The sequence below is a fragment of the Anabrus simplex genome, chromosome 7 (genome assembly GCF_040414725.1).
Source record: "Anabrus simplex isolate iqAnaSimp1 chromosome 7, ASM4041472v1, whole genome shotgun sequence".
Classification (NCBI taxonomy): domain Eukaryota; kingdom Metazoa; phylum Arthropoda; class Insecta; order Orthoptera; family Tettigoniidae; genus Anabrus; species Anabrus simplex.
Genome location: NC_090271.1, coordinates 324,342,028 through 324,361,667, shown reverse-complemented (window position 1 = coordinate 324,361,667; position 19,640 = coordinate 324,342,028). Strand labels below are relative to the sequence as shown.

At 40.6% G+C, this 19,640-nt stretch overlaps 1 protein-coding gene across 1 annotated transcript in view; it reads right to left on the bottom strand.

Moving 5' to 3' along the window:
• LOC136877829 (adhesion G protein-coupled receptor E1) overlaps positions 1 to 19,640 on the bottom strand; it is a 1,255,385-nt gene that overhangs the window by 813,673 nt on the left and 422,072 nt on the right. The window lies entirely within an intron of this gene.

Genomic DNA, 19,640 nt, shown 5'->3' with positions numbered 1-19,640 from the left:
ATATTTGGATACAAATCGATTGAGCTTGGGCTTTGAGCATGCTACGGTTTGCAGTGTGCTCTCCGTGATTTGTGTGACATATCTGTTTTGATATTTTAAAAACTACGTGTGTGTTCTCAATACTACTTCGGCGTGCATTAATTGTAATTTCTACTTGGTAAGCTCGTGGGATTTTATTTTCCGTGTGAAGTGCAATTGGGGTTTGGTTTAAAGTATGATGTGATAGTTCGTGATCTGGGAACGCTTTATTATATTATTTGTCCTAGCATCGTGTTTTGATTCCCAGATTTAGTATGGTGATTATTATTATTATTGTTTCCTGGCCTGTGTTTTTGTCAAGGTGTGTACCTACATTTTATATGAGGAACTACTGTTTCTTAGTGTGTTCTGCTGTACTAGTACTGGCGTGTGAACGGAAATTTTACTTAACCTAAATTTAGGCCTAAGCATCGTGTGTCATTCATTTGTGCCACTGGTATTGTACCATCATATATCGAAATTATCTTCTCCTAGCATCGTTATTACCTGGTGCCACGTATTTTAATTGTTTCTGGTGTAGTGTGATATCCCTGGTGGTCGTGTTTTCCGTGCCCTTTGTGCATATTTATGTATAAAATCGACCTTGGCCTTGCTCGTATGGTTTTCATGCTAGCTCTGATTTTTCTAATTTAAGTGAAACCTAACCGGTGGTGAATTATTTATGCTGGTTTTGAATTTAACACGCTCTATTGTGTATCAGTAACCTTGGCCTGGCAACCTTATTTAACCATTATTATTACATGCAGTGTCTTGTGGCCAGTTACGTTATTTACTGGTGTGATAGCTTGGCAAGCCTGTTATGACTATATTAACCTGTGTAGCATCTGTTTTGATTATTTATGGCCTGTTGATGTGATGGCTCTGCTTTTGTTGCGTGTTTGCTGATCTGTGGTAGCTGTGAGGTTGGTGTTTGCAAAATTGCATGAATGAAGTATTTCATTTTTACCCTGTTACACGGTTGGTATGGATTGGCGAACTGCTGGGCAGAGGTTTGAGTCATTCACCCACCTCGTCCTTAATATTATGTGTTATGGGGAAGGCATTGGTTACGGTTGTATACGGTTAACTTGTGAACCTTTTACCTGCGATGTATGTGATAATGTACTGTTGGAAACTACCTTTGGCCGAATTGATATCATTCTTATGCTCGCCTTGCTTCCTTTGAAAATTTATTGTGATCTACGGTTGAAAATTGTTGAATTAACCTTATATTTGGTATGAGCTGCTATGTATTAGTGACTTTTGACTTATAATTATTTCTGAAAAGTTTAAAATTGGTAACCTTTCTGGGCAACTTGGGGACCGGTCATGCTTTCTAGTAGTGTCATCTTAACTTGATTTTGAAATTATATCTCCTGTATGATTTATTTTGGTAATCTGGGGCTGTCGTTGGTGATGTGTTCGTGTGCCTGCTGGGCGATTGCTGGCCTATGCTGATTGTGGGACTGGTGTTCGCCTATGGCGTGAATATGTATTATTCTTACCCTGTCTCGCTGTTGGTGTGGGCTGGTGAGTTGGTCAGGGGTCACTCGATTCATTTCACCAAGGATTCTGTTTGTATGGGGTTATAGTGTAGGCGTTCGTTGTTGTTGAATTCTGTCAGGTCGTAACTGTGTGGATGCCTTGTGGACCATGTGTCTGGACCTATTCGGGTCTTTACTAGTTCATCCGTGCTGGTTATTGGTGGCTGGTAGTCTTCAATTTCTAACGGATACCGTGCTCTCTTATTAATTTAACCTGTTCCATTGTTGTAGTGTGGTCACTTAGTGTGTGGGTTTCCTCAAGTTTCTGGCTCATACAGTTTGGTCTTGTTTTAGTTAACTTGTGATTTCTGGAATGGTTGTCCTGTTAACCTCCTTGCGGTTAGGTCTGGTTCATGTGTGGATATTCTTAGGTGGCTAGTGGTTTCCTGTGTAGTTTGTGGTACTCTGCCTTGGTCATTGTGTTCATGGAATTCCTATGTTGTGAAAATTTATAATCTATTCTTATTTAATTGTATTCCATTTTTGTGTTGTGGATTCCATCGGCCTCCCTACCATTTCTACGGTGTTGGATTGCTGTTGAGCTAATGTGATCTGTAGCCTGAGGATGGAAAAGCCTCTTAACCTAATAGGATTGGGTGCAGATCGGTGTTGGGTGATGATTTTGGTACCAAGTATTTGTTGTTTGGGGTTTATATTTCGGGGTGGGCATGATAGTTTCGCAGCATGTCGTTGAGGGTTCTAAGTGTCCCTTTTTCCCTATCGGGGTCTGGCGCATGCATGTTGGAGCTAGTCATGGTTGTTTTACGGTTTCTGTGTGGTGTTGTTGGCTCATTATGACATGTCAGGTATGGACTGGTTCGTGGTCTTATTATTGTACCTTGTGTCTTCGTAGATTTGGAAATACCCTTCGGTGTGGATCTATTGCTCTGATGGAATGATTTTAACTTGTGTTATGTAACTTGTTGGTTTTGTGCGTCCTGGTTTCTTCGCTTTTGGTCTCAGTGCATTACCTATTGATCTGACGTTATCTTGTGTTCTTTTGGTACTTCTTGTTAAAGCTCAGTTAATGTTCACCTGTCACTCTTTGACATTTTTTCTCTTCAGTGGATCTAATTTGTCTTTTGACAAGGTTGTTTGGTCATCTTGCCGTTCTATGAGATTATTAATCTGGTATGGGACGGATTATTAGTTCATAGGCGGTACCGAAGTCGCCCAACTGTTAGATTATGGGGTCTACGTGTTGAGTTCCTTTATTCTTCATTATCATTGAGCATTTGCTAACGTCCTGCCATCTTTTCTGCCATGTATATTTTATTTTACCTTGTTTCCTGGTTGTATGGAAGGGTACCTGCTTAGCGGTAATGCGGCAGTATGAATCTGCGGATGTCATATATTATTAGTCCGGCTAGCTCCGAGGTCTTGTAAAAGACAACCGGTAGATTAGGTTGCGAAGGTCATTGCTCTAATTTCCTGATGGTCACTTGGTTTGAGGTGGATTTCATCGCCTTTTCTTACTTAATCAGGTGTCCTGCGTGAAAGCATGTTGTTGTGAATTCTATGAAGTTTGAGGTTTTGTGACTTCGGATTGGTTTTCCCTACTGAATTTCTTTCATCCATTTTCTATTCCGTTATTCCTATGGTGTTATCGAAGCAACCATTATGTATTTAATATTATCCATCCCAAAATTAATCTTGGCTTGGTATTGTTGTCGCTTGTTCGGTTGTTGATGACAAACATTTAGCGCACCTCACCATCTTATTGAATCAGAAGTCTCCTTCCGTACTGCCAACGTTATCTTGTCTCGAAGACTTTTCCTCTAACCCTAGGATATTTTCATTTTCCTAAACTTGCCGTAGGTGTGTGATATTCTTGAGTTGAAGTTCTGTTTCCTCTCAGTTCTGTTATTCAATCAAGGTAATGTGTTGTGATTGGGAATGTTGAACCAGAAATTGGTGCAAATTTAACTTGAGGTTGTGGATTTTTAATATATTGTGACGATGTTAACTGGTAACGGACTTCCGCCGTGTGGTGAATCGGAAATTGATTATTGCGCTGCTTATTGAAATTGGTGTCGAAATTTCTATTTTCTAAAACTTGGACGTGTGCACGTATTTTAAGTGTCGTTCATTCTGTATTGGGTGGTATTTGTCGAATTGCTCATGTTCGTGCGGTTTACTCATGTGCTGCTCCGTCGGCAAACCTATGCTCTTATGTGGTATGCTCTGGCCCTGACTCAGTTGATTGTAGTTGAGATTTTAAATTTAATTGACAGTTGGATCTTAGTATCCGTCGGAACATAGTCACCAATTTAGCCCATCTTTCCTCTGTTTTCCTTCTTTGCTCTTTTGCGGTTATGGTAAATTTTAATTATGTTAATGAAACAAGAGGCTGCATTTCTTGATAATCTAGAGAATATTTATTTCCTAACCTGTAATAAAGTACTTAATCTTAATATTCTTTAAACGGGTGAATTGTAATATGTAACAGGCTTTACTAGAAGCGCGCTGCCTAAAGAGTGTAAATTCAGCTAAACCTAGCTGTTTTAAACGTTAGGTAAATGGAATCCTGGTTGAGGGAAGCGTGATCTCCTTACTAAACTCTTGCCAACACAAACTTGAACTGAAGTGAGGATTGTGATGTTAATATGACTCAAGGTCGGTGTGTTATTGTTATGCATAGATGAAGTCGTCATTTGTGGTCTCTATCTAATGTGGACTTGATTTGAAATTTAGCTTACTTCTTGACCACTAAACTGAGCTGGAAGCTATATCAGTGAATACACTAAGCTTCGGGGGGAGAGGGCTGTTACGGTGTAACGCAATTTATCCTACCCTGTGAACCTATTTTGAACTGGCAATATCGCCGTAGAAAATCTTTATCTTTCTATATGTCTAAGCGGACGGATTCCCTCGTACTACTACGTGCTTTGGTGATACTCATCGAACTTATTTATAATTCTTATTGTGGACTGATGGCAACGTCCTTGGATTATCGCATTTCTGAATTGTACGGACTGTTTCATTTCTCTTACAATAAGTGCTGCAATCTTCTGCCAGACACCCACAATGAGTTTCCCCTCCCCTAGCGCTCTTCTCCTATCAGAGCGCGGCTACTTCCTCATGGAGCAAACCTCGCCATTTTGTCCCCGACAGTACGCATTGAGAAGTCATGGCGTGCGGTTGTGTTTATTGGATCCTTAAGATGTTGGCGTCGTGTTGGTGTGAAGACCCCGGCTGAGAGTCTTGAGATGTGGGTTTTAAACCCAAATTACTTTGTTTCCTGCATCGTCCTATTATGATACTTTTCAACTAATTCTGACCAGGGAAAAGCAAACTCATCAGGAAGCATCTGTAAGTATGTGAGGAACTAGCTCATCATGGCTGAGCGTCAGCTTCACCCAAGTAAGTGGGTTCATCATTTGGCAAGTTATATCCTGTGAATATGAAACGGCAAGGAAATTCGTGTGATTCGTGTATTGAAAATTAACTCCTTCAAGGTGGAATTTCGTGAAAATAATTTTTTTGGAAATTACTAAAAGGACGCACGTGTGCTTTATTCTAATAATATTTCAAAATTATTGGTATGTAGTGACTACGTAAATAAGGAAATCCTTTTTAAATTAACTATCATTTTCTCCCGTTAATGATTTTCATTGATCATGTAAATTCAATATGTGTCAGGCACTTAATGCCCTTTATACTGCGTGAGGTTCCGCAGAAGCATATAATTCTGGTTTCCTGGGTTTAAAAAAAAAGGAATAACCTTGCTTCTATTTTCTGGTATTTTAAACTTTGGTGTTTCCTGATTTTATTTTGGTTCTGGCCTTTGTTGTGCTTGTACTATGTTTGGTTTGGCGGGCGGATGTTTTTGTGTTGCTATGGTAACGATTTGTTTTCGGGAGATGATGGTGATTGTTGCTTGTTGGTTTTGCGTGTTTTATTGTGGAGCCTGAGTTTGCTTAAGAATTTCCGCTTTCGGTGGAAGATTTATTTGCTCCTCACTTGATCTCTTACGGTTTTCTTCCTTTTCCCCTTGTTTACTGTGTGTGTTTTCCGTGCGCTAATCTTATTTGACCCCTCGTAGTTTATTAATTGGGCTAGAGTTCTATGCTCCTGCGAAGCCTCCTCTTATTAAGAAGGTGCAATGAAACTCGTTAATTGAGTGGCTTTCCCTAGGTTTAATACGTTAGTTTTAATTTCATTTTTGTAAGTCTAACAAACGGGCCCCGTTTTAAACCTTCTGTGAACAATTTAAGTTTTAATTCGAATCATTTTCTGTTATTATAGTAATGTTACCAAGGTGTACTATTTCTAGTGATGGATTTAGTGCCTTTAATTAGTACAACTTTCTGTTTTTAAGCTAATGATTTCCATCAGTATCATTTTCTGAAAAGGACTACGTTTTTCAGTTTCATCCGTGTATTTTCTATTATTCACTAATTGTTTTTTGAACCACTTAAAATACTTTTATTCCCTCAGATAGGACGATGTTCTTTTGGTTTCATGTTAAGTTTTCATTCTTTAATTAAAAGATTATTTGATTGAAACCAGTGTCTCCTTTTATAATCTGTGTGGTTCAGCGCCGAAACAAGGAATTTTTATCCATTTCCTCTGGGTGTTTTATTTGGGCCTTGCTGGGTAAGTATCTGTTGGATGTTATTTTCCTATTCTTGTGACTGATTTCCTTAATTTGTTTAATAAACTTTGTTTATTTAACACCGGTTTATAGGTAGTACCAGCCGGTGCATGTTTGCTAATCACTAGTGTAGTGACTTTCTGCGCTGGTGGCATAGATATGAACCTAAAAATACACATAAGTTGAGTCCGCCAAACACTATCACGTCGACTTTTGTGCGTGAAAAAGAACATTTTCGACACGCATTGCTTTTCTTATTTAATCAAATGAAAAACGCTGTGGAAAGTCATCGATTGCTTGTAGAAACATACGGTGACCACGCTCCATCGATTAGAACATGTGAGACAATTTAAACGTGGTGATTTCAATGTTTTGTGTCTGGTGGGACCAGTGCGTTGTTGTGTACGATGAACTCCTGAAGCCCGGCGAAACCATTAATTCACAACGCTATCGCCAAAAAATGATTAATTTAAACCACGCATTGATCTAAAGACGACCGGAATGGGCCAGAAGACATGGAAACGTGATTTTGTTACACGACAATGCGCCGTCTCGCAAAGCAACACCAGTGAAAGACACCTTGGATGAGACATCCTTTCACATCCGCCGTACTGCCCCGACCTGGCACCATCCATCACCTCCTCTTCGCATCAATGGGGCACGCGCTCACAGACCAACACCTCAGCACTTTCGAGGAAACTGGAAAATTTTAAGTAAACAAAATGTGAATTTCGCTTGAAAATTACGGGCTTTCTTTACCAAAAAACCGGCAAAAACATATGCATAAACCTGGTACAAGTCTGACTGCACTCACAATCTCCCTGGCTATGGTATTCATAATTAGTGGTAACTGCACGTGTAATGTTTGTAGAAACGCACATTTCAGAAATACGCTGATGCATGGATTCATTGGTCAGGAGTACATATTACAAAGAAACATAATGGTGTAAATATATCATAGCATAATAGTAATAAATCGAAGCGTTCGTGTGCAATGCTGTAATTGATATATAGTGAGGGAGGAATGCTGTGTGGAATGCAGTAGGCAGAGTAAAGGTATTAATGAGTGTAGCTCAACTATGTTGAGGATGATACATGTGTGGGAGGGGGTGAGGGGGGGATGCGGCCTGCTAATAAGCTCTGTTGGCATCATTCCCGCAACAAAGAGATTTCTGCTCACTGGACTTAATGCAACACAAACTACGCTAATAATAAAATTGATCAATAGAATTAATTTACATTTTACGCGATTCTCGCAATTAACCACGGTTTATTGCTTCCACAGTACTCGCCATACATCAATTAAATTTATATCCGAGTTGAACAAAAATGTCAATAAAGAACAGGGCGACCTGTTTACCGTAATTTGTAATATCAAAGACTATAATAATAATAATAATAATAATAATAATAATAATAATAATAATAATAATAATAATAATAATAATCGTTAAGTACAGCCTCTCCCTAGTGGTAGGCAACACTTTAAACGTACGTGATGGTAGTGTAGTCTCCCGGAGACAGTTCCAACTTTCTGAACTGTATTAAATTTTCGTCCGCCTCTGTGGTGTAGTGGTTAACATGATTAGCTGCCACCCTCGGAAATCCGGATTCGATTCCCTGCTCTACCACGAAATTTGAAAAGTGATACGAAGGCAGGAAGGGGGTCGACTCAGCCTCGGGAGGTCAACTGAGTAGAGGTGCGTTCAATTCCCACCTCAGCCATCCTCGAAGTGGTTTTCCGTGGTTTCCCACTTCTCCTCCAAGCAAATGCCGGGATGGTACCTTACTTAAGGCCACGGCCGCTTCCTTCCCTCTTCCTTGCCTGTCCCATATAATATTACCATCCCTCCACAAGGCCCCTGTTCAGTATAGCAGGTGAGGCTGCCTGGGCGGAGTACTGGTCATTCTCCACAGTTGTATCCCCCGACCCAAATTCTGAAGCTCCAGGACACTGCCCTTGAGACGATAGAGTTGGGATCCCTCGCTGAGTCTGAGGGAAAAACCGACCCTGGAGGATAAACAGATTAAGAAGAAGAAGATTAGATTTTCTTGTTTATTACCAGATGTCACTACTTTTGAATTTGGAGTGTGACCTGGGGGCTTACATTGTCTTCTACGTAGGAGAGATTTGTTCCTGTTAGAGGGTTGGCATTCGATAACTTAATTCATCTGTTTCTAAGTTACCACTGCTGTCAGTTCAAGTTAAGCCCGTCATTCATCGCCGAGCACGCCCCTAATGATACTGGTAATGTTAGACCTTGTGGAACTATCTCGATCTCCTTGAGTGCAGCGATGCGTGAGGTTCTCTTCACAGGAGGCTGAAGACAAACTGGAGCAGCATGTAAGGTAGACTTTTCTCTAACGTGTGAATTTATTTGCGTGTGGGGACGAGATGATACCAGCATGCGAACCACGTTTACCTTGAGTTTAACTGGAGGTCTTCCACGTTGACGTTCATAGGGGACCTGCGCGTCTGTAACGATGGGGTTCAACTTCGGATAAAAGCCGATGTTGAGGACGGCATTAACAATTTGAGAAAAGATCCAATAAAGGTTTAAATCTCTGACCTAAGGCAGCACGCCGGCCAGTTATCCGCGGAGTCGGACGTCACCATGTTGTGGAAACTAGAGATGATGTTAGAAAAGGAATCAAAAGGGGCCAAAGGCGCGATTCAAATGATGCGACCAAATGTGAAAAGCAAGGGAGCTCCATGTTTTTACAAAGTTTGGCATATTCACCACTAAACACACATTATCAACAGGTGTTTGTGGAACATCCCGGGGATATGGTGGCCACTGATTGTTACCAGAGATGTCTGAAGTAAACTCCTATCAACATCGAGGTGCTACACAGAAAAAGGAAGTGGATCGAGCAAATCACAAACATTGCCACACAAGCGCTAGAATGTAATTGCGAAGGTACCAGACAAAGAAGCAGACCGAAGACTACTGGATGAGAAGCGCTATGAAAGAATGGACTGTGAACTAACTTTCCTTATGATCCCAATTTCTTCTTCTATCATAGTAATTCTGTCAAATGTTTGCAACTTCTTCTTGCTGGTCTTTTTGCAGTTCCTTGGGGTCAGCACTACGTCTAAATTAAGTCCAAAGGTCGGATGCCTTTTCTGACACCAGTCCTACGTGGAGGCGTGTTGCTGTGGAGTTTGGTAGTCAGATGAATTGTGTATAAATGAAGATGTGCAATAATAAGGACAACCCGACTCCGTGGCTGAATGGTCAACGTTGAGGCCTCCGGTACAGAGAGTCGCGGGTTCTATTCCCGGCCGGGCCGGGGATTGTAGTTGCATCTTATTAATTCTGCTGGCTGAGGGACCGGGTGTTTGTATTTGTCCTAACTTTTTCCTCTTCATATTGAGACAACATACTACACTAGCAACTACCACAGGAACATGCAATAGTTAATACACCCCTCCATACAGGGTTGGCGTCAGGAAGGGCATCCGGCAGTAAAACATGTTCGACACAGTTAGCACGCGTGACCCCACAGGTGTGGGAAAAGCGATAGTAGAAGAACAAAAGTGCCCAGTCGCCGAGGAAGAGAAATTCACCAGTCGTGGTTAAAATCACATAGCCCGCCGGGGAATCGAACCCTGGGACGTCTAGGACTCAGTCAAATTGTTCCAGTGATGATATGCACAGTAAAAAATGAAATGTCGTACGGCTTTTAGAGCCGGGAGTACCCGAGGAAAAGTTCGCTGTAGGCGAGCTGTGCGTCGTGACCCTCGTACCAGCGAAATTAACCAATTATGGTTAAAATTCTCGACGCTGCCGGGAATCGAACACGGGACACCTGTAAGCAAAGGCAAGCACGCTAACCTTTTAGCGGTGGAGACGGACATATAAATAGTCTTTAGATGTTTCCCCTCCCAGTTTGAGATAAACAAACAATACTCACCCTGTTGGACGTAGGGTACGATTCATGAAGAGTCCTCATCTACCAAGATGACTGCTCTATATCCTGAAGGCCTTCAAATATTGGAGTGCCACGAGTTCAGTATTGACCGAGCTGATTGAACCCCATCCTTGCTAACATAATTCCTTGGTTCGACCTCGGCTCAGTCCGGAACTTCATTTAATTCCAAAACCGTAAAAGTGGAACATAAAATAAATGACGTGCTTGTGGTTATTAACATAAAATAATTGTTTGACTCCTTTGTTGAATTGTCAATGTATTGGTCTTTGGTTAAGGTGGTTCCGGGATCGATTCGCGGCAACGTGTGGCTAATTCCTCTCACTCATTTGTGTTCTTTTTTATAAGCTTTTCATCACTTACCCACAACACACTGTAATACTAACACTAAAGAAACAAGCAGTACTGGTCACAACCCTCTACATTTTTTAATTTTTTTACAATTTGTTTTACGTCGTACCGACACAGATAGGGCTTATGGCGAGGATGGGACAGGAAAGGCCTAGGAGTGGGAAGGAAGCGGCCGTGGCCTTAATTAACGTACAGCCCCTGCATTCGCCTGGTATTAAAATGGGAGACCAGGGAAAACCATTTTCACGACTACCGACGGTGCTTCTCGAACTCACTAACTTATCTCCCGTATGCAAGCTCACAGGCGAGTGCCCCTAACCGCACGGCCAACTCACCCGTCAAACCCTCCACAAATGATAGGCATCGGGAAGGGCATCTGGTCATAAAACTGGGTCAAGTCAACGTTAAATGCCTCATCATCATACACTAAAGGCTGCAAACATTCTCTTCTCAATCCCCCTGTTCTCTTCACTTCCTTGTAGTCTTTACATCTCACCAAGTTTCTCACACTCTTGAAGTATGTCTTCCCCGATCTTCCCCTTCCTTTCTTTCCTAGTATTTTCCTTCAAAGACGTTTACAAGGAAGTCGTTATGTTTCAGGATATGACCAGCAACTTTTATCTTCCATCTTTCAATAACCTTTATCAGTCTCCGTTGCTCATTGATTTCCTTTAGAACATCTCAATTCGTCTTTTTTCAGTCCGCCAAGTCCTCCTCTCCAATGGTCCAGCTCCCACAATCACACAGTAGAATACTCCAGACAAAGTATCTTACAAACACCTTCCTTGTTTCTGTACTTAAAAGACTTCCTTTATTTTGAAAGATCTCTTTAGCAAGAGCTAATTATTCTTTCAATTTCCTTGGTATCTATTGTCTTCACTTATAATGCTACTTAAGTAACAGAAATGTTGTACTTGTTATACTTTGTAATTTCCTATTCTTATGTTAGTATTAACTCCCCTGTCATCTTTGTTCAAAATTAAAATTTTGGTTTTCTTACTATTGAATTTAAGTTTGTAATATTTCTATGTATCACAAAGAACAGCCAATATTCTATTTAACTCATCAGCAAATCTTATACTGTGGATTATTTTCCCATTTATGTTTATTCCCGTGGTCTTATCCTTTAAAACACATATTGCTTCTTCAAATTGAAAAGGTATAGTGAAAGTGAACAACCCTGCCTCACCCCTTTCTTAATTCTTGCCATTCTTTTACATCCTTTCTCCACTACATTTGAACACTGGTTCTTGTAAATGCCTATTCCAATAACCTGAGGAAAACTTACAAGGAATAATAATATTACGAAATCATTGAACGAGCCGGAAATCACATCCAGGGTTTCCGGAAAAGAGACAGGCACGCTACCCGTACACCACGGGGTTGACAAAAATAAGGACGGGCCCAAATATAGGGGGCGAGCCTAGACGGGTATTACTCAATTAATATATAATATAAATACTTGAAGGTAATAATGTGATCCAAATGTTACTCAGTCAATTAATAACTGGTGCCAGGAAATGTTTTCCGCAGTGCCTACATGCTGCTACATAAGGGAGCATCAGCAGTTTAGTTAGCAGCATGGTGTATCCTTCACCCTCCCTCGCCGAGAAACCAAGGTCAGTAGGGTAGCAGTGAGCTGTGGGCTGTCGAAATCGTCAGTGTGTATTGCATTAAGCGAGCGTTCAGATAGATTATTGGAATAGTGCAACAGGATAGAAGCGGTGAAGAGAAAGCTTTTTTGGTGGAATACGCTTTTCGCGAAGGCAATCGGTTTACAGAAAATGTAAAACTAAAATTCCAGTCGCCGTGTCCTAATTCAAAGTGTCCAAACCGGGATACCGTTCGGGATTTGATCAATAAATTTCCTGATATCAGCTCAGTTAACGATGTACCGGGAACAGGCAGGCCTACGGTTTTAACAGACGAAAAAGGATTGATGAACTTAAAGTGAATATCATTAATTATGTGCAGTCCATTACACAGACAATTCAGTGAAAGTCTTCGACAACATGATGTGTAGACGTGTTAAAGTATGTCTTCGAACAATAGGACAAGACTTCCATAATTTGTTATGGATTGATGCGGTGAGTACAGTGTTTACTGTTTTTTATACAAGCGTCAACAGCCGTGCTGCCAGCTTAAAGCAGCAACACGTAGGCGCTGCGGAGAATATTTCCTGGCGCCCTGTACTTAAAAAAATGTTCGCTATTCTGAGTAACATAACTTCACTGTCAACAAACTATAGAATTAAGCCCGAGCATTAGTCCAGTGGTTGCTAAATTGTTTGCTGTGGATCCCAGGGGCACAGTGGCGGGAGCATTTCCGTGCGCCTACTCACCGTCATCATCATCGTTGTCAATTCCTTTAACTCCAGTCTCGGCCATAGGTTATCGACGAATGAATACCATCGTGTTCTGTCCCTTCTCAATCCCTTATTTTATACTGCTTGTCGTCCAGAAGAACTGCGTCGCACTAGCACTCGAAGGTTTCCGGCAACGCAAGAGTGGTAAAGAGTTAGCGAAGAATCCCACTTCTACCGCCTCAAGGGCAGTGTCCTGGAGCGCGAGACATTTGGCCGGAGATACAACTGGGTAAGAGGCCCCACCTGCTCTGCAAAATAGGGGTATTGTAGGAGATGGGAAGAAAGGAATAGGGAAGGAAGTGGGAAGGAAGCGACCATGGCCTTAAGTTAGCGACCATCCCAGCATTTGCCTGGAGAACAAGTGGGGAAATCACGGAAAACCACTTCGAGGATCGCTGAGTTGGGAATCAAACACCCTCTACGCAGTTGATCTCCCGAGACTGAATGGATCCCGATCCAATCCTCGCACCACTTTTCAAAAATCGTGGCCAAGCCGAGAATCGAAGCCGGACTAATCACGCTAACCATTATACCACATAGGCGGACAAATCAGGATTGAAACCACATGAACAAAAGCCTCAAATTGAACTTAGGTGCTGCATGCGATTACGGGGTTCATGACAAACCAACCGGTGGCGCCATAGCCCATTAGGATATTGGCTGCTAAGACGACTGCTGCCTAATCAGAAAGCCTGGAGATATTGGAGTGTCACATGGTCAGGGTGACGACATTATCAGGGTATTTCTCGTCTTATTTGACCGTATCAACTACTTCTCGTACAGCATAACTACTTATTTGGTCTCGTGAGGCTGAGTTAATATCATTATAGAACTGAAAGCCTTGAAATGGATAGGAATCAAACTCAGGTCTTCGAGGTAAGAGACAGGCACGCTACTCCTGCCTGATTTCCATATTTGTCTGATTTCCAGATTTTCGGGATTCCCCAATATTTAAATGATTTAAGGCAAAGTACAACGCTTCCTAACAAACGCAGATATATTCCTAATTTTCCTTCTTTACGATCAGTGATTATATACTTGTTAAGAAATAACGTTCAGCATTTTTAATCTGGTACAACATAATTATGGTTGACTCGTTGTAATAATTTATTCTACGCCATATATTCCTACATCAGGTACGAGTAATCGAACAGATTTTCTCTGTGATAAATGACAAATGGTCAGCAAACAGGAACATTATTTAAACTTGCTTTACGTCTCACCGACACAGATAGGTCTTTTGGTGGCGATGGGAAGGGAAAAGGTTAGGAGTAGGAAGGAAGTGACCCTGGCCCTACTTAAGGTACAGCCCCAGTATTTGCCTGGTGTGAAAATGTAAAACCACGGAAAACCATCTTCAAGCGGGAACAGATGCTACACTGGTCTATTGCCATCATAATGGCAAGTGTATTCAACTTCCAAACTACACTGTAAGATTCTTAATGTAATAAAAACCAACGTAAAAGTTGTGGGTGATGTCACATCTTTAGAAAAAATGAATCTCAGGTCAACACATTTTCATCTCTGTGTATTATGTACATCATCTACTCTTGTATATTTTCATTACTTTGGAACATTTTAGTAGTCTAATATTAAAAGCATAATTTCTTGATGAGATTATAGTTTCTACTAATTTCAGTATCATAAAATTTAGTACCTCCCGTAACGCACCCAACCATCTTCAGTTCTAGTGTATTACGTATGAAGAATTTCAAATACCAAAAGGCGTAGATTTCCTCATCTTCCTCAAAAATTACAGAATTCCTCTTTTTTTCATATGAAGAAGACCTCGTAATCTGACCCCTATAACACGAGGCTGGCTGAATAGAAGCAATTAAGTACAAATATGTTTAAAGTATGTTCAATTAACATACAATAATAATGTTATTCCTTTCAAGTCCCGCTAACTGCATTTACGGTTTTTTGACATTCCGATGATTTCGTTAATGTTTCAATAAAATGACCGGCACGAGGCTGACATGTTCGGTGCGTCTCATATCTGAGCCCCTTGTGGTCTGAAACCCGCGCTCGAGAACTGTGTTACGCCAGATGGCAGCACACATCGTGACTAGCAGCGTGACGCTGCGCCATACTGTTTTTGTAGACTCGACATCAATGAAACCTGTGCATTAGAAGCATCTGTATCTTTATTTTAGTGTTGTATCGTAATAAATGTCCGGTTCTATGGCTAAATGGTTAGCATGTTGGCCTTTGGGCACAGGTGTCCCGGGTTCGATTCCCGTCAGGGTCGGGAATTTTAAACATCATTGGTTAATTTCTCCGGCACGGGGGCTGGGTGTATGTGTCGTCTTCATCATTATTTCATCCTCACCACGACGCGCAGGTCACCTACGGGTGTCAAATCGAAAGACCTGCACCTGGCGAGCCGAACTTGTCCTCGGACACTCCCGGCACAAAAAGCCATACGCCATTTCATTTCATTTCATCATAATAAATTTCGTTATGTTGCGTGTGTAACTGCTTTTTGTCTATTCTACCAGAGAGAATGTTGCACAGCGCCAACATTTTATGACGTATTTGAGCGCCTTCAAATTCCATAGGGCTAAGCCAGGATCGCACCTGCCATCTTGAGCTCAGAGGGCCAGCGCTCTACCCCCTGAACTACCAAGCCTGGATGATGGTATAAATTATGCCGCTTAATTAAAAGAAATTTTGCACGGAGTAATAAAAATAAAAGTGCTATAGGGATTGCTTGAAAGCGCGCCCTCAATATTGTTCAGCGTTATTCAACAAAACAGCACACTTCGAAGTTGATTATCGCACTCTCAGACCCTTGGGGTATAGTATACAATATTAGCATTTCATTGGATAATCAATCGACAGACATACTGCCCTATTCACAAGTCCCCACGCTCTCCAACACGCATGATGCTTTCAAAATAAGCGGAAATATTATTGTCCGCATTGACAATAAACTGCATTCTACTAATTAAACATATATCTTAAACTGAATATTTTGCTCGAATTCTGTTTGTCAGTTATTGTTTGGTACATCAGTCTACAGAATTGTTTGATGCATTTCTCCATGCCACCCTATCCAGTGCTAAGCTCACATTTCTATATAACCACTATATCTTACATTTACTCTAATAATTTTGTCATATTCATACCTTGGTCTACCTCTGCCGTTTCTACCACCTACACTTCTCTCAAAAACCAAATGAGACCAGGTATTTAAGATGTGTACTATCATTCTCTCTCGTCTTCTGCTCAAATTTCGCCAAATTCTTCTCTTCTCACCAATTCGATTCAGTATCCCTTCATTCGTGATTCGATTTCCCCATATCTCACTTTCAGCATTCTTCTGTAACACCACATTTCAAAAGCTTCTATTTTCTTCCTGTCTGAGTACACCATTAACTCTATCGTGCTGGTGGATGAAACCACTCTATCCCATTTAACATCTGCGTTTGATGAGCAGCGGTGGCAGCTCAGATACAAATACCAGTCGTGATAAACAGTGCGGGCTCTGGTCCATGTCTTGGCCACCGCTCCTCGGAGTTCTGGGTTCGATTTACGACCGGTTGAACAGTTAATGTATTATTTTGCCCGAGGACCGGGTATTATTACACTTTCCAAAATTCATGCAACTCGCACACAACACTATGGTCAACCACACAGAAACACAGTTTCGCATAAAAATTAAGTTCGTTTATATACTACGAGTTTCGTTTATCTATTTGTGTATTTTAAACACTTATATCAAATAGTAATTGTTTATTAGAATAAAATAGTAATCTCAGTAATACTTATAAACACGCTGTATTTATTTATTTATTTATTTATTTATTTATTTATTTATTTATTTATTTATTTATTTATTTATTTATTTATTTATTTATTTATTTATTTATTTCAAAGTACACAGGCAGTAGGCCCAAAACAGTATCCTCTTAACACACGAATACTTATAATATATATGTAAAATAAACGCAATATAAAAATAATGAAGTAATATTAATAAAATAATTTGTAGTAATAATTGTGTACATAATGTAAATAGTTATGTAATTTTAATAAAACGAGTAGCGATAAGATCAGAGCTTAATTCCTTGGCAGTTTATACCAGATAGTAAAATAGTTTTACATGCTGCTGACGTTTCATTGTTATAATAACGTATTTTGTACATGATGTATTCATAAAAACTATGTTATCCTTTCGCATTTAAATATTAATTATTTCTTATCTTATTACGGAAAGATGTACAGCTTCCCGCCTCTTCAATGAGTTCGTTACAATTTTCATATTTTTTAACTCGGCCTCTGCAGCTTCCATCCTACTAAAATCAATTATGTGCTGTCAAGACCTTCTGTGACAGCCTCACTTCCACATTTATCACTCGCGCTACTTCCCATTTCATTTACTGGTCCCCATTCCTCAAGGAGAAATATTGAATACTCAATGATCTTATTACCGATGTGATCATTCTTGTTTTGTATCATCAACTACAAACAGTTCACGATTAATAACTCCCACATGCATTATACAGTTAGCTTCACCTTTCAAATGAAGTCACCTCTTAGGTCTAATGCAAGCTCCGCGTCGTCATTGCTGATCTGAATTTAGCGCTGGCACCCAGGCGTCAGATTCTCTATCAATTGTTTATCTAGTCTTTTCTTAAATGATCTCCAAAATTTGAAAATTTATCACTTTTGATCAATTATTCCATTCCCCATTTCCTCTCCATACAAAAGTACTATTTTCCCCGATTCTTCTTCTTGAATTCAAACTTTATGTTCACATTATGATCTTTCCTATTTTTAAAGCTATATTCTATGTTATATCTCTACCGACTGCTCGAAACATCCTGTTTAGTCGAGCAATTCGCCTCCTTGCCCCCAACCCTTGTCGCACAAAAGTTTGCAACATTTTCATAACACTACTAATTTGTTGGAAATCATCCTGAAAAAACCGTACTACTTTCCTTTAGATATTTTCCAGTTCTCGTATCAAGTAATTCTGATGTTGGTCCGAGACACTGGAACCTTACTCTAATTGGGGCCTTACGACTGACTTCTACGCCCTCTCTTCTTCATCCTCCTACATCCTTACTACAACCTCTAAATACCCTCAGAACCATGTTAAGAAATCTGTAACCTTCGTTTACAACCTAGTTAATGTGACTACCACAAAGAAGATGTCTCCATATACTAGTATTAACACCTAATTACTTACATGGAGCAAGTTGGCCGTGTGGTTAGGGGCGCGCAGCCGTGAGCGTGCATTCGGGAGATAGGGGGATCGAACCCCACTGTCTGCCGACAGCCCTAAAAAGTGGTTTCCCATTTCACACTAGGAAAATGCTGGGACTCTACCTTAATTAGAACCATAGCTACGTCCTTCCAACTTGTAGGCCTTTCCTAGCCAATCGTCACCATAAGACCTGTCTGTGTCGGTACGGCGTAAAGCCACTAGCAAAAAAAGTCTTATGTGTGGTGTGCGAGTTGCAGGGATGTTAGGGATAGCACAAACACCCAGCTCCCGGGCCATTGGAATTAACCAATGAAGGTTAAAATCCACGAATCAGCCTGGAATCGAACCCGGGTCCTCTGAAGCGAAGGCCAGTACGCTGACCATTCAACCAACGAGTCGGACGGTGTAGTAGTGAGACTTTGTGGAGTGTCGCGCATTACCTCTCTCTCCCACTTCCCCTCCCTTCCCTTCCCTCCTCTGACGCACAGCAACAGGCAGCGACTGGCTTTCTGGCATAGCAATTACGGAAAGTTCGTCAATTTGCATCGCGCGTCCGGAAATATCTCGCAAAGAAAATGTTCTCCGTCAATCCGATTGCACCATCGTTCTTCACATAAAATGAAGATCATCCATGATTTTATTTTTCCGTATAGTTACGATACACCGTGTAAACGCCACCATCGCCTTTCGCTGTACCTACATAAGCGCACAACATTTACTGATGCTACTGGCTATCAAGCCACCCTCCGGGCTAAAGACTCGGACAGACCGGAAAATATACCTCATAATAATACAGCTCCCTGTCACCGTGGCTGCGAAAACTACATCAACGTTCACATAAATCTACAAACTTGCCTGTATGCTTCCCGAAATGATTCTAACTTCACATAGAAGTATTTCACCAGTTCAATGGATTAACAACAGTGATTTCCGCAGGACTGTAAGAATAAACCTTTAAATTTGGGCTAAATTTCGGTTAGTGTTTTCCATTTAAATAATCCTATTAAACACCAAGTTGGCGTATTCACGACTGGTCAATGTCGTTTAACGCTGGAAATCACGGCAATTATGAGCCGGACGGTGATGAATGGACCAAGAATATTCAGCTTCGAATACAATGAGCATTAATTACTAAGCACTTATTTGTCGTTTTGGATAGCAAATGGCTAACATTTATCGGAGAATATTTATAGCCTATGTAAATAATAAGAAATATTCTTAAAATTACCATATGCTTGTTTCTGATGCAGGAAATATTAAATTAGGAAATTGGGTTTTAAGGGAAGTAGATGAATATTGCTATTTGGGTAGTAAAATAACAAACATTGTAGAAGTAAGGAGGACATAAAATGCAGACTAGTACAAGTAAAGAATGCATTTTTTAAGAAAGGAAATTTCCTCACTTCGAACATTGATGTAGGAATTAGGATGTTCTCGAAGACTTTCATCTGAAGTATGGAAGCGAAACCTGGACGATAACTAGCTCAGAAAGTAAGAGAATAGAAGCTTTCTAAATGTGGTGTTACAGAAGAATGCTGAAATGAGATGGCTAAATCTAATCACGAACGAAGAGATAATGAATCGAATTGGTCAGAGGAGATCGATTTAGCTGAATTT